This window comes from Molossus molossus, unplaced genomic scaffold (genome assembly GCF_014108415.1).
Source record: "Molossus molossus isolate mMolMol1 unplaced genomic scaffold, mMolMol1.p scaffold_m16_p_18, whole genome shotgun sequence".
NCBI classification, from domain to species: Eukaryota; Metazoa; Chordata; class Mammalia; order Chiroptera; family Molossidae; genus Molossus; species Molossus molossus.
In genome coordinates this window covers 27107509-27122102 of record NW_023425353.1, presented here as the reverse complement: position 1 = coordinate 27122102, position 14594 = coordinate 27107509, and the positions used below count along the sequence as shown (strand labels likewise).

The following is a 14594-nucleotide window of genomic DNA, read 5'->3' as shown; positions in this document are numbered from 1 at the left end:
TGGGTTGCAGTTTGTCCCCGGCCCTGGTTGGTCGTGCGGGTGGCAGCCACTCGATGTGTCCCTTTCACATCGATGTTTCCTTCTCTCTCTCTTCCTCTCTCTCCCTCCCACTCTGTCTGTACAAAAAATGGAAAAATGTCCTCGGATGAGGATAAAAAAAAAAAAGAAACATATTAGCGTCTGGCCTGTGTGGCTCAGAGGTTGAGCATCGGCCCATGTACCAAGAGGTCGCCGGTTCGTTTCCCAGTCAGGGCACATGCCCAGGTTGTGGGCCCAATTCACAGTTGGGGACATGCTGGAGGTGGCTAATCGATGTTCTCTCTCATCGATGTTTCCATCTCTCTCTCCCTCTCCCTTCCTCTCTCTCTAAAATCAATAAAGGGAACAAATTTAAAAAAAAGAAAGAAAAGAAACGTATTAGGAGAGAATGAAACAGTTAAAAGTTTTACTTTCAGAGATATTGTAGGTGCTAATATTGAATTTAATCTTTCAGATTTAATTTATTTTATGGGTCTATTGTTACTCCATAAATCTCATAGGTCTGTGTAATATTTGAATTGTATAATAGCCTACAATAATATGTCTGTCTGCCTTTTAAACCCATTGCAATAACCTTACTAAAATATTAACACATTAGAACTTTTCTTAAACAAACAAAAAAAAATAGATGAGAAATAAAATAATATAAATGGTCAAGGGATTCTAAGTAAGTGATATAGCTAATAAGTGTTCTGAATTCAGAAGAGCTTGAAAAGAGTACAATAGGTAGAAGTATAGTGAAAAGACTTTTGGAGAAACTAAGATATGACTAGAATAAGAGTTTGGCTAGAAGAAAACATAGTGAAAACCCTTCAAGCCTGCCTGGAGCTGAGGACCTAAATTTATAGATCTCATCACTGATGAAGATGAGATATACTCAGAGGAATCACAACAAAAGTTGAGATTGGAAGCAACAGCAAATACTAAAAAAAAAAGTACAGTTAACCTTAGTTTCAAGACTCAGTTCTGTCTCCTACTAGTTATGTTGCCTTGAGCGAGTTATGTAACCTCTATAGAAATGAGAATAACAATACCTTTCACATGGGGTTATTGTAAGAATTATAAAGTAAACATGGATAAACACTTAGAGTAGCACCAGAAAAGTGAATGGGTATTTTTGTTGTTGCTGGTGTTGTTAATTTTGTTTTGGTTTTTGTTTGAAAGTAGGTGTGAGAAAGGAAGTGCTAGGTCAAGAAAATGTTGAAAAAATAAGGATAAAGTGACCAAGTCCTGGGCATGAATAGAGTAAGAAACAGGAGAGCTAAAAACTAATTTTCCACTTCTGAAGTGGTGGAAATTCAATGAGAAGGATTGGTCTAGACATGTAGTTCTCAAACACAGCTCTCACTGGTTATATAAGAATCACCTGGTGCACTGGTATGGCTCAGTGGACTGAGCATCATCCCATAAACTGAGAGGTCCCAGTTCAATTTCCGGTCGGGTACATTTCCTGGGCTGTAGGCTTGATCCCCAGTAGAGGACATGCAGGAGGCTGCCAATCCAGGTTTCTCTCTCACATGGATATTTCCATATCTCTCTCCCTTCCTCTCTCTCTAAAAAAAATACAATAAAAGCATATTTTTTTAGCCCTGGCCAGTTTGGCTCAGCAGTTAGAGCACTGGCCTGTGGACCAGAGAGTCCTGGGTTCAGTTCCCGCTAAGGGCATGTACCTCAGTTGCAGTTTGTCTCTGGCCCCAGCTGGGGTCGTGTGGGTGGCAACCAGTTGATATGTCGCTCTCACATCCATGTTTCCCTCTCTCTCTTCTTCCCTCTCTCCCTCCTGCTCTATCTGAAAGATAAATACAAAAATGTTCTCGGGTGAGAATAAAAAAACACCATATTTTTTTTAAAAAAGAATCAACTGGAAATCTTATTAAAACAAAAATCTAGGATCCCAAAAGTGAGGGTCTAACTAAAGAGATATGAAGGAGAAACTTGGAATCTTCATTAAAAAAAAAAAAAGTCCTGCATGGATTTCTCATGCACAAGAAAACTTAATAATTTCTAGACTAGATAATATTTAAAAGTCTCTTCCAAACTTAAGAATCTCTGATTCCAACCAGTAAATTCTGAAAGTGTGAAGTACTATCTTTAAAATACAGGCATTCAAAGATTCAGAAAATTAAGGCCTAGGCAGCCATACTACATGATTTTTTTTTTCCTTACCCAAGGTTATGTTTATTAATTTGAGAGAGAGAAAAGGGGAGAGAGGAAGAGGGAGAGGGGGAGGGAGAGGGAGAGGGAGAAAGAGAGGGAAAGAGAGGGAGAGAGGGAAAGGGAAAAAGAGAAAAAGACAGCAATGTGAGAAAGAAACATCAATCAGGATCAACCCAGCTATATGCCCTGACTGGGAATCGAACCTGGCACCCTTTTGGTGTAAGGGATGATGCTCCAACCAACTGAGCTACCTGGCCAGGGCAGTTCATATTTTTAAATGGTAGATGTTATGGTAATAGACTTGCTGCATAGAGTGGAGCTGGCAAAAGATGACTTCAATAGGTAGGCTGGGCCTAAGTTGTAAAGATCCATGAAAACCAGGTAAAGCTTGAATTCGATATTTTTTTTTTTCTTTCTTGATTTGAGAGAGAGGAAGGGAGACGAAGAGAGATAGAAACATCGATGAGAGAGAACATTGATTGGCTGCCTCCTGCAGGCCTCCCACTGAGGATTTGGCCCACAACCTGGGCATGTGCCCTGACCAGGAATTGAACTGGTAACTTCTTGTTGCATGGGTTGATGCTCAACCACTGAGGCATAGTGGCCAAGCTTGAAGATTTTTTTTTTATGTTTTTTTGTGTTTGGTTTTATCCTCACCCGAGGACTTTTTTGCATTTATCTTCAGATAAAGCAGGAGGGAGAAAGGGAGGAAGAGAGAGAGAGAGAAATATTGATGTGAGAGAGACACATCGAGTGGTTGCCACCCACATGACCCCAGCCAGGGCCAGAGACAAATTGCAACAGAGGTACGTGCCCCTTAGCAGAAACCGAACCCGGTTCTCTCTGGTCTGCGGGCCAACACTCTGACCACTAAGCCAAACCGGCCAGGGCTTTTTAAAAATGGTTTTATTGATTTTTTTAGAGAGAGATAGAAACATCAATGTGTGAGAAACACTGCTGCCTCCTGCACGCCCCCTAGTGAGCCCACAACCCGGGCATGTGCACTGACAGGGAATTAAACCAGGACCTCTCAGACCATTGACCTCTCAGTGGACAATAATCAATCCACTGAGCCACACCAGCCAGGTGAAGATTTTTTTTTTAATCCAAAGAGTGATATGACCATATAATGGTGGCTCAACCTTCAGCAACCACCACCCTGAACGGTCAGCAGCCATTAACATTGAGGCAAGACCTTCTACCAACAAAAAGATTACAACTCGCTGAAAGTTCAGATAACGGTTAGCATTTTTTTAAGCAATAAAGTATTTTTAAATTAAGGTATATTGTTTTTTTAGACATAATGCTATCGCACACTTAATAGACAATATAGTATAAACATAACCTGCCCTGGCCAGTTTAGCTTAATGGTTACAGTGTCGGCTCACGGACCAGGAAGTCCTGGATTCAGTTCCCGTTAAGGGCACGTACCTTGGTTTCAGTTTGTCTTCAGCCCCGGTTGGGGTCATGTGGGTGGCAACCACTCGATGTGTCTGTCTCTCATTGATGTTTCCTTCTCCCCTCCTCCCTCTCTCTCTCCCTCCCTCTCTCCCTCACGCTCTATCTGAAGATAAATGCAAAAATGTTCTTGGGTGAGGATAAAAAAGCAAACAAAAGAACACATAACTTTTATATGCACTGGGAAACGAAAAAATGCATGTGACTCACTTTCTTGTGCTATCAATTTGTTGCAATGATCTGGAACCAAACTTTCAATATCTCTGAGGTATGTCTGTACTTGATGCTTCCTTGGAACCCTGGGTATGTCCTGCTTCCTTTACATCATCATAAAGTCTACCCCAAACCCTGTAAGTCCTGCCTAGTTATTCAGAGACAAGCTAGAGTTTCCTTATGGTCCCTTATAAATAATGACACATTTGCAGGAAAATAGCTTAAGCTTTTTGAAGGCCACAGGCAGAGACTTCCTATTTTCTTCAGTTCTACCTATAGACAGCTTAAGGAGCTGTTTATTTTACAACTCATAAGGACCAAGGAGACTGTCCAAAGGAAAAAAAAAAAAGTTCAGAATTAAATTTGCTAGGCCCAGTCAGACATATAGGCAGAAATTCTCTGTAAATGTTTTTAGTCTATTCCCTAGTAATCACAGCCTATAGTACTTTCAGGGCTAGTTAGTGCCTATTAAAATTCTCTAACCTAACTACTTCACATTATAGATAAGAATACTAGGCCCCAGAAGTGACGGCCCAGAATTACAGAGCTTGTCAGAAGCAAAGGCAAAACTAAAACCCAGGATTCTTGAATACAGCCCAGGATTTCCCCACCTTGTACTCCACTCACCTTTAGGTAATAGGTAACTGCTAGGACACCTTGTCTACCTTTTTGCATCCTCTATCACACCCCAACTATTTCCCCCTATCTCCTCCTTGACACTTAGCTCTTAGGCTTCCTAGAGGCTGCTGTAACACAATTCACCCAGATTTACCCTAAAAAAATGTTTTTATCTTTATTGTTGAATGTATTACAGATGTTCATCATTTTCCCCCCATTGACCCCCTCCTCCCCACTCCCACCCCCCTCCTGCCTTTTCCCACATGGCTGTCTGTGTCCGTTGATTATGCATATATGCATATAAGTTCTTTGGTTTATTTCTTCCCACTCCCCAACCCCCCTTCCTTTTGAGATTTGTCAGTCTAGCAACCAATTTATACTTCTTAATCCCTTCACCTTTTTTACCTATTCCCCCAACACCCCTCCCATCTGGCAACCAACAAAATTGCTTGTTAATTTTGTTTGTAGATTCAATTGTTGATAGATATGTATTCATTGCCATTTTGTTTGTTCATCTTTTTTATCTTTTTCTTCAAGAAGACCCTTCAACATTTCATATAATAATGGTTTGGTGGTGATGAACTCCTTTAGCTTTTCCTTGTCTGGGAAACTCTTTATATGACCATCGATTCTAAATGACAGCTTTGCAGGATAGAGTAATCTTCGTTGTAGGTTCTTGTTTTTCATCACTTTGAATATTTCTTGCCACTCCCTTCTGGCCAGCAAAGTTTCTGTTTGTTTTTTTTTTATCCTCACCTGAGGACATTTTTCCATTTTTGTTCAGGTAGAGTGGGAGGAAGAGAGAGAGAGAAACATCGATGTGAAAGGGACACATCGAGTGGTTGCCACCCACACAACCCAACCAGGGCCGGGGACAAACTGCAACCGAGGTACATGCCCTTAGCGGGAACCGAACCCGGGTCTCTCTGGACAGCAGGCCAAAGCTCTAACCGCTGAGCAAAACTGGCCAGGGCCAAAGTTTCCTTTGAGAAATCAGCTGACAGTCTTATGGGAACTCCCTTGTAGGTAACTGCTTTTCTCTTGCTGCTTTAAGAGTCTCTCTTTGTCTTGAACCTTTTGTATTTTGATGATGACGTGTCTTTGTATGGGCCTCTTGGGGTTCATCATGTTTGGGACTCTCCGTGCTTCCTAGACTTGTGTGTCTGTTTCCTTCACCAAGTTAGGGAAGTTTTCTGCCATTATTGTTTCAAATAGGTTTTCAATTTCTTGTTCTCTCTCTTCTCCTTCTGGCACCCCCAAGATGCGAATGTTGGCACACTTGAAGTTGTCCCAGAGGCTCCTTACACTATCCTCATTTTTTTTGGATTCTTTTTTCTTTTTGCTGGTCTGATTGGGTGTTTTTTGCTTCCTTGTATTCCAAATCGATGATTTGGCCCTAGCCAGTTTGGCTCAGCGGTTAGAGCGTTGGCCTGCGGTCCGGAGAGACCGGGGTTCGGTTCCTGCTAAGGGCACGTACCTCGGTTGCAGTTTGTCCCTGGCCCTGGTTGGGTTGTGCGGGTGGCAGCCACTCGATGTGTCCCTTTCACATCGATGTTTCTCTCTCTCTCTCTCCCTTCCACTCTATCTGAGCAAAAAAATGTCCTCGGATGAGGATAAAAAAAATTTAAAAAAAATTAAAAATCAAATCGATGATTTGCTTCTTGGCTTTACCTACTCTACTATTGAATCTGTGTAAATTATTCTCTATTTCAGTTAGTGCCTCCTTCATTTCTGACTGTGCATCCTTCATTTCTGACTGCTCCTTTTTTATGCTCTTGAGGCCCTCACTAAATTCACTGAGGTTCTCACTAAGTTCACTGAGCATCCTTATAAGCAGTATTTTGAACTCAGAATCTGTTAGGTTGCTTATCTCCATTTCGCTTAGTTCTTTTCCTGGGGTTTTGTTCTGTTCTTTCAGGTCTTTGGGACCTGTTTCTTTGTCTCCTCATTTTGGCTGCCTCCCTGTGTTTGTTTCTATGTACTACTTAACGAGGGGTATGGGGCTATCTGAGACGAGATGCTGCTTGTTTGAAAGAATTTAAGAAAACCTGAAGCAGCATCCAAGACAGGCCAATCCTATGGTTAACCAACTGGCAACAAGTTGGGTGGGCCTGAAAGTTGGGTGGGGCGGGGCCTCAGGGAATCACCAGGGTGGGGCTACCAGTGTGAGCCAGGTTGCTGGAGTCCCAGATATGGCAGCTGTCTGCTGCCCCAGGGAAGGGCTCACCAAAGGAACAAAGGCCTCTGACAGTACGTTTGTCCCGAAGAAAGCTGCCTCTATAGCCCTCGCTCCAATGCCAAACAGCTCAGTTCTTCCCTGTATGTCTCTGGCACCCCTTGAGCTGCCTCCTCTCCAAGCTTAGAGGAAGTGAGTCTGATAAGTCCATGTGCAGGTCCTTTAAGAGGAGCTGCCTGGGGCTCCAGCTGCCTCAGCCTTCCTGAGCCTCAGTTCCCACTAGTTTTTCCAGCCAGAAATTATTGGGACTTCTCTTCCTGGTTCTGGAACCCTGAGTGGGGTGCCTGGTGTGGGACGAGGACCACTCAGTCCTCAGGGAGGACCTTCCCAGCCGAGTTACACTCCTGATTTTTATCTGCCACATGTGGGTGTGGGGCCAGTCTGTCGCTACCCTAAAATTTATTATACCTTCTAGATTCTCATTTGATTAAATGTCCAGGAGGAAAGAACCTAATTAACTAATTTGCATCCAGATTTTATGGATTACACTTTCCAGAGGCACCTGCAAGGTACAAGACGATACCAATAAATAAAAAGGGAATAAAACTCTAATATTTTGAAGGGCTCCTCATCAGGAAAAATAATGGAGCACTGAAAGACATCAAGAGACATAATTAGGAGCATTAGAAATGGTTAGATAGCCCTGGTCAATTTTGCTCAGTGGTTAGAGCGTCGGCTCCAATAAGTCGAGGGTTCAGTTCTGGTATAAAGCACATACCTCAGTTGCAGTTTGTCCCTGGCCCTGGTCGGGGTTGTGCGGGAGACAGCCAGTCTATGTGTCTCTCTCACATCAATGTTTCTCTCTCTCTCTCTCTAAAGATAAATAGAAAAATATTCTCAAGTGAGGATTAAAAAACAAAATTTTTTTTAAAGAAATGGTTAGATATTACAGGGAAGCAGCTTTTACCTCAACATGATAAATAACGTTCAAAGTGATCTAATGAATTATCTCAAGGGGCAGAAATAAACTCCTGATCAATGAATAGGTTTTCTTTGTTTTTGTTTTTTAATCCTCACCCGAGGATATTTTTACATTTATCTTCAGACAGAGTGGGAGGAAGGGACAGAGAGGGGGAGAGAGAGAGAAACATCAATGTGAGAGAAACACATTGATTGGTTGCCTCTGGCAGGCCAGGGACTAACCACAACTGAGGTATTTGCCCTTTGCCAGAATCGAACCCGGGACTCTTTGGTCCCCAGGCCGACACTCCAAACGCTGAGCCAAACCAGCCAGGGCAATGAATGTTTTTTTAAAAAATCATTTTTTTAAATCCTCACCCAAGAATAATTTTTCCATTGATTTTTAGAGAGACTGGAAGGGAGGGAGGAGGGGAGGGGGAGAGAGAGAGGGAAAGAGAGGGAATGAACCATCTTTGTGAGAGAGATATATGGATTGGTTGCCTCCTGCATGCACCCTGACCGTGGCCAGGGATCAACCTGCAACCCAGGCATGTTTCCTTGACCAGGAACTGAACCCACGACCTTTCAGTGTGAAGGCCAATGCTCTAACCAGTGAGCAATAACTGCTAGGGCTCAATGAATAGTTTAATTAAAACCTGGATGACTACCTACCAGGGTTGCTATACACAGGATTTCTAAATTATATGGGGAAAGACATGTCTGGACAAAGAACTGTTCAGCATTCTTCGCTCCTCAACTCCAACCTATGAAAAACATTACATCGAAAGATTTCTTGCTTCCTAGCTTTGGTCACTTTCTACTTGGTAGCATACTGGCAGCACACAGGAGTAAAATTTAGATGTCATGGTAATTCTGCTAGGTAGATGAAGGGGTTAGGTTTTCCTCTACTGAAATAGGTTCCTGTTTCCTAACAGATTAAAATTAGCAGGTGGCTGAGCTCTGCACCATCTTCATCAGAGACCACTGGGTGGAATAGATGATAAACGGCCATCTTCAGTGGGAGCAGCAGCCCACACATAGGCTTTTATGCTCAGGGAGAATCACGACAGTCCACAGAGACAGGAATTATAGGGACACAGGAGTTTCAGGAACATTCAAACACTTCTAGTATTTTCTGAGTGTTTTCCTAAACCTGAAGGCTTTCCAAGTCTAAGGTTGAATGGGAGGAGGGGGAAAAAAACAAACATTTCTACTGTCCTTTACTCTCCCCTTGAGTTTTCCCATTCCTCACTACCCCAGTTCCACCAACCTAGGGTAAAAAGCTAAAATCAAACTTTAGCCTACAAGATTTGTTAGCAACAGCGCCAAGAGTAGTGAGAGTTAGTCACAGGCATTCTAGGTGAAAACTGAAGCAGATTAGTCCAAAAGACATAACTAAGAACAACAGGAATGGTTTGACATTATAAGTTAGTAAATTTTTTAAAACCTCTATATCATCAACTTTTTAACAATTAAAGTGGTCAAATAGACTCTCTCTCAAGGGGCAGAGATATGAGAGGTAGGCAGAACCTTTGAGATAAAAAAATTCAAGTCCTTTATAAACAAATATAAAAAATTAAGGAGACAAGTCAAGTGTAATAGCACTAAGTCAGATATTTTAACTTCTAATCCAGTGCCATTCTCTTGTTTAATAAAGGATTAACACATGGGGGGAAAACTATAAAATAACAATATCAGGGTACTGTAAAAGTCTCAGAGTTGGATAGTAATAATGGATATATCTCCTCTAAAACTCTTCATACAGGATTTTATCCAATTTACTTGTAAATATCTTTTTTTAACTTTATTTTTATTGTTGACACTATTACAGATGTTCTCATTTCCCTAATCCGTTTGCCCACTTCCACTCAGTCCTTGCCCCTACTTCCCTCTGGCTATCACCACACTGTTGTCTGTGTCTTTTAGCTAATCCCTCAACCTTCTCTCATCCAGTCCCCCAACCCCTATCCCCTCTGACATCTGTCAGCCTGGTCAGTATATCCATGCCTCTGTTTCTATTTTGTTCTTCAGTTTATTTTGTTCATTAAATTCCATATATAACTGAGATCATATAGTACTTGTCTTTCTCTGACTGGCTTATTTCAGTTAGCTTAATAATCTGTAAGTACAGACATGCTGTTGCAAAAGATAAGAGTTCCTTATTTTTATGGCCGTGTAGTGTTCCATTGTGTAAATATACCACAGCTTTTTTATCCATTCATCTACCGATGGGTACCACACTTTGAGAAACTATACTCTAAAATGCTCAAAATAAAAAATACATTTCAAGTATATTTATATAATTATTTTTTAGTTTTAACACTCTTTTAAAATTATAGAACCAAGTAAAAGACCTGTTCTCAGAAAACTACAGGACATTGAAAAAAGAAAAAGAAGAAGATATAAAAAAGTGGAAACATATACCATGTTCATGGATCAGAAAAATCAACATCATTACAATGTCGAAACTACTCAAAGCAATCTACAGATTCAATGCAATCCCTATTCAGGTACCAAGGCATATTTCACAGATCTAAAACAAACACTTCAAAAGTTTATATGGAACCATAAAAGACCCCGAATAGCCACAGCAATTTTTAAAAAGGAGAACAAAGTAGGAGGGATCACAATACCAAATATCAAGTTATACTACAAAGGCCTCATAATCCAAACAGCCTGGTACTGGCACAAGAACAGACATATAGATCAATGAAACAGAACAGAGAACCCAGCTATTGACCCAAGACAGTATGTACAATTAATATTTGACAAAGGAGGCAACAGCATACAATGGAGAAAAGACAGTCTCTTCAAGAAATAGTGCTGGGAAAATGGGACAGCTATATGTAAAAATATGAAACTAGATGACCAGCTTATACCATACACAAGAATAAACTCAAAATGGATAAAAGACTTAAATGTAACCTGTGAAACCATTAAAATCCTAGAAGAAAATGTAAGCAAAAAATCTGACATCACAAGTAGTGGAATTTTCACTGATACAGCACCTAGGGCAAGAGAAATAAAGGAAAAAACTAATAAATGGGACCACATCAAACTTAAAAGCTTCTGCATAGCAAAAGAAGCCAGCATCAAAATGAAAAGGGAACACACTCTCTGGGAGAACATATTTGCCAACAACACATCAGATAAGGGGTTGATATCCAAAATATATAGAGTACTCATACAACTCAACAAAAGGAAGACAAGATTCTCTGCAGGACCTTGTGTTCAGCAAGGAAGCAGGACGCATGTGCTATGCCATTATTCAGGCAGAGAGCAAGCAAGCAGGCCTGAGTGTCTTCCGCCATGGCCTCCTCAACCAGCTGCAGCAGGAGTACGAGGCTCGGGAGCGGCTTCGGGCCTGCTCCCCATAGGGCTGGGTCTGCTACGTCACCTTTATCTGCAACATCTTTGACTACTTGAGGGTGAACAACATGGCCATGATGGCCCTGGTGAACCCTGTCTATGACTGCCTCTTCCGGCTGGCCCAGCCGGACAGTCTGAGCAAGGAGGAGGAGGTGAACTGCCTGGTGCTGCAGCTGCACCGTGTTGGGGAGCAGCTGGAGAAGATGAACGGGCAGTGAATGGATGAGCAGCGAATGGATGAGCTGTTTGTCCTGATTCGGGATGGCTTCCTGCTCCTGACCGGCCTCAGCTCCCTGGTCCAGCTGCTGCTGCTGCTGGAGATCACTGAGTTCCGGGCAGCCGGCTGGAAGACAACCCCAGCTGCCCACAAGTGTTACTACAGTGAGGTCTCTGACTACGCTTCCAGATCAGGCTTCCTCACCAGCAGCACTGGCCTTTCTTCTATCCACCTCCCAACCTGGCAGTGCAGTCTTTGCCTCCCCAAAAGACTTTGCCCCTTCTAGACTTTAAGCAGCTCCCAAGCGGTTTCCCACTTTCCTGCTAGTCCGGCCCTGAGCACTTTCCCTCCTCCAGGGATTGGGGAAGACACCACACAGACCTGCCCCTCCTGTCCCTCCCATCATCTTCCACCTAGGCTGGGCAGAGAAGAGCAATTCCTAACAACCACTGCACATGTAACCACTGGTACACCAGTGTCTTGGTGCCTCAGTTTCCCATCTGTAAAATGAGTACCCATGGCCATTAGTGGGATACTTTGGAATATCAAGGGGCAGAGGTGCAGAGTGCACATCACACCAGAAACTTTTATACATTTTGTATAAGGACTACATTGGAAACAGGTGTATTTCTTCCAGTCGGTTTTAATAGAATGGCAGTCCTGCAGCATGTACTACACAGTTTAGGGTGAGAATTTTCTAATAAACCTTTCTGACACTTAAACAATAAAAAAAATTTTTTTTTTTTAAATAAAAAAAAAAGGAAGACAATCCAATAAAAAAATGGACAAAGGACCTCAACAGACACTTCTCCAAATAGGACATACAAAAGGCCAGGAGACATATGACAAAACGCTCATCATCTCTAATTACCAGAGAAATGCAAATTAAAACAACTATGGAATATCACCTCACACCTGCCAGAATGGTGGCCATCAACAAATCCTCAAACAACAAATGCTGGCAAGGATGTGGAGAAAAGGGTACCCTAGCACACTGCTGGTGGGAATGCAGACTGGTACAACCACTATGAAAAACCATATAGTGTTTCCTCAAAAAATTAAAAATAGAACTGCAATTTGACCCAATGATCCCACTTCTTGGAATATATTCTAAGAAGCCTGAAACATCAATCAGGAAGAATATATGCACTCCTATGTTCATAGCAACACTATTTACAATAGCTACGATCTAGAAACAGCCCAAGTGCCCATCAGTAGATGATGAGTGGATAAAAAACCGTGGTGCATTTACACAATAGAATACTATGCAGCTATAAGACGAAAAGATCTCTTACCCTTTGAGACATCATGGAGGGACCTGGAGAGTATTATGCTAAGTGAAATAAGCCAGTCAGAGAAAAACAAGTACCACGTAATCTCACTTATTTGTGGAACATAATGAACAAAATATGCTGTCGACCAACAGAGATCCAGAACCATGTAAGTAGGAAACAGACTGAGAAGAGATAAACCAAAGAACTTATATGCATATATGCACAATCGATCCACACGGACACTAGGCTAGGGAAGACAGGAAGGGGGTGAGAGTAGGAAGGAAGGGGTCAATGGGGAAAAGGAGAGGGACATCTGTAATACTTTCAACAATAAAATTATAGAACCTAACCTGAAACTAATACAAAATAATACTGAAAGTAAACAGTAATTGAAAAATAAAAAATAAAGCCTGGCTGGTGTGGCTCAGTGGTTGAGCATCGACCCAGTTCTATTTCCAGTCAGGGTACATGCCCAGGTTGTGGGCGCAATCCCCAATGCAGGGCATGCAGGAGGCGGCTAGTCAATGTTCTCTCTCATCAATGTTTCTATCTCTCTCTCCCTTCCTCTCTCTCTAAAATCAATAAAAAAAAAATTTTTAAGAAAAATAAAAATAAATAGATAAAATAAAATTATACAACCAACTCGATTTATATGCTTAGTATAAGTATTTTCATGATATTTTTTCATAAAATCTTTCCTGATTGTCTCATTACAATAAAAGGGAGTGGTAAAACTGAATGACAGAGTAGAAGAGGTGGGTTACCTGTAAATTAAGAGTGTAATTAAAATTAGTGACAGATAAAATGCTAAGAAAAATAAATATAAGTGAAAATTAAAACTATAAATATAAAACCAATTTTCTAAAATCAAACTGCAGGTAACAAAAAGAAACTAGACTCCGGGTGGTGTGCATGCAATATGTCAAATTATAATCTTGTATACCCAAAAAGAAAATTATATAATGTTATCAACCAATGTTGCCAATAAACCTTTTAAAATAAAAATGCAGCCAAAGAAATCTACAGGCATGTCTAATCCAAGTTTATACAGTATTCAGAGCTAAAGTCAACACCATATAAAATACTGAAAATAAAATCCCTCCTTGTATCTTGTATTTCTGTATGATTAAGATTGTTCTGGTACTGCTCAGCTGCCAGACTATATTTGAAACTCATATCAAATATCTTTACTCATGTTTCACTAGAAAAACAATTCCCCTAAAAGTAGAAGATTTAAAGATATTGCCTTATTTTCATATCTGATGTTGTCTTCTTAGAACTATCATTTTTTTCTGTTAGAATGAGTAATACAATACAACTGGTCTTTTTAAAGATCAGTTGGAGGAAGAAAATATATACACATTTCCATAGAATTTTTAATATACACAGCACATAACTTTTCAGAAGAATGACTAATTGAAGGATAAATAATATAGACACTAAATTTAGAAAAAAAATAGTGTACTACCAACATCAGCCAATGAGGAAAGAAGGAGTCTGTACTTTGGAACTAGATCAGGTTTGGGCTTGAATATCTACTCTGCTACTTATTACCACGACCATGAGCAAGTTGTTTAACCTCTATGAGACAGTAATTGTGAATATTAAGATGACATTTGTGAAATGCCCTAGCATACAGTTTAATAAGAATTTTTTTAAAGATATACAGCTGCAGGTCAAATGGAAGTTCAATTTTTAATTTTTTGAGGTAACACCATAGTGTTTTCCATACACCAGTCTGCATTCCTACCAGCAGTGTACTCAGTCCCCTTTTCTCCACACCCTCGCCAACACTTGTTTGATGATTTGTTGATGGCGGCCATTCTGACAGGTGTGAGGTGATACTTCATAGTTGTTTTTTTGTTTGTTTGTTTTTTTTGTTTTTTTTGTGTTTTTTTTTATCCTCACCTGAGGACATTTTTCCATTTTTTGTACAGATAGAGTGGGAGGGAGAGAGAGGAAGAGATAGAGAGAGAGAAACATCGATGTGAAAGGGACACATCGAGTGGCTGCCACCGCACGACCAACCAGGGTCGGGGACAAACTGCAACCGAGGTACATGCCCTTAGAGGGAACCGAACCCAGGTCTCTCAGGACCGCAGGTCGACGCTCT

At 41.1% G+C, this 14594-nt stretch overlaps 1 protein-coding gene and 1 pseudogene across 1 annotated transcript in view; one reads left to right on the top strand and one right to left on the bottom strand.

The window, feature by feature from the left end:
* Positions 1 to 14594, bottom strand: part of SYN2 (synapsin II) — a 203209-nt gene that overhangs the window by 122449 nt on the left and 66166 nt on the right. The gene's annotated exons all lie outside the window — the stretch shown is intronic.
* On the top strand, positions 3326 to 11493 carry LOC118633478 (annotated as a pseudogene).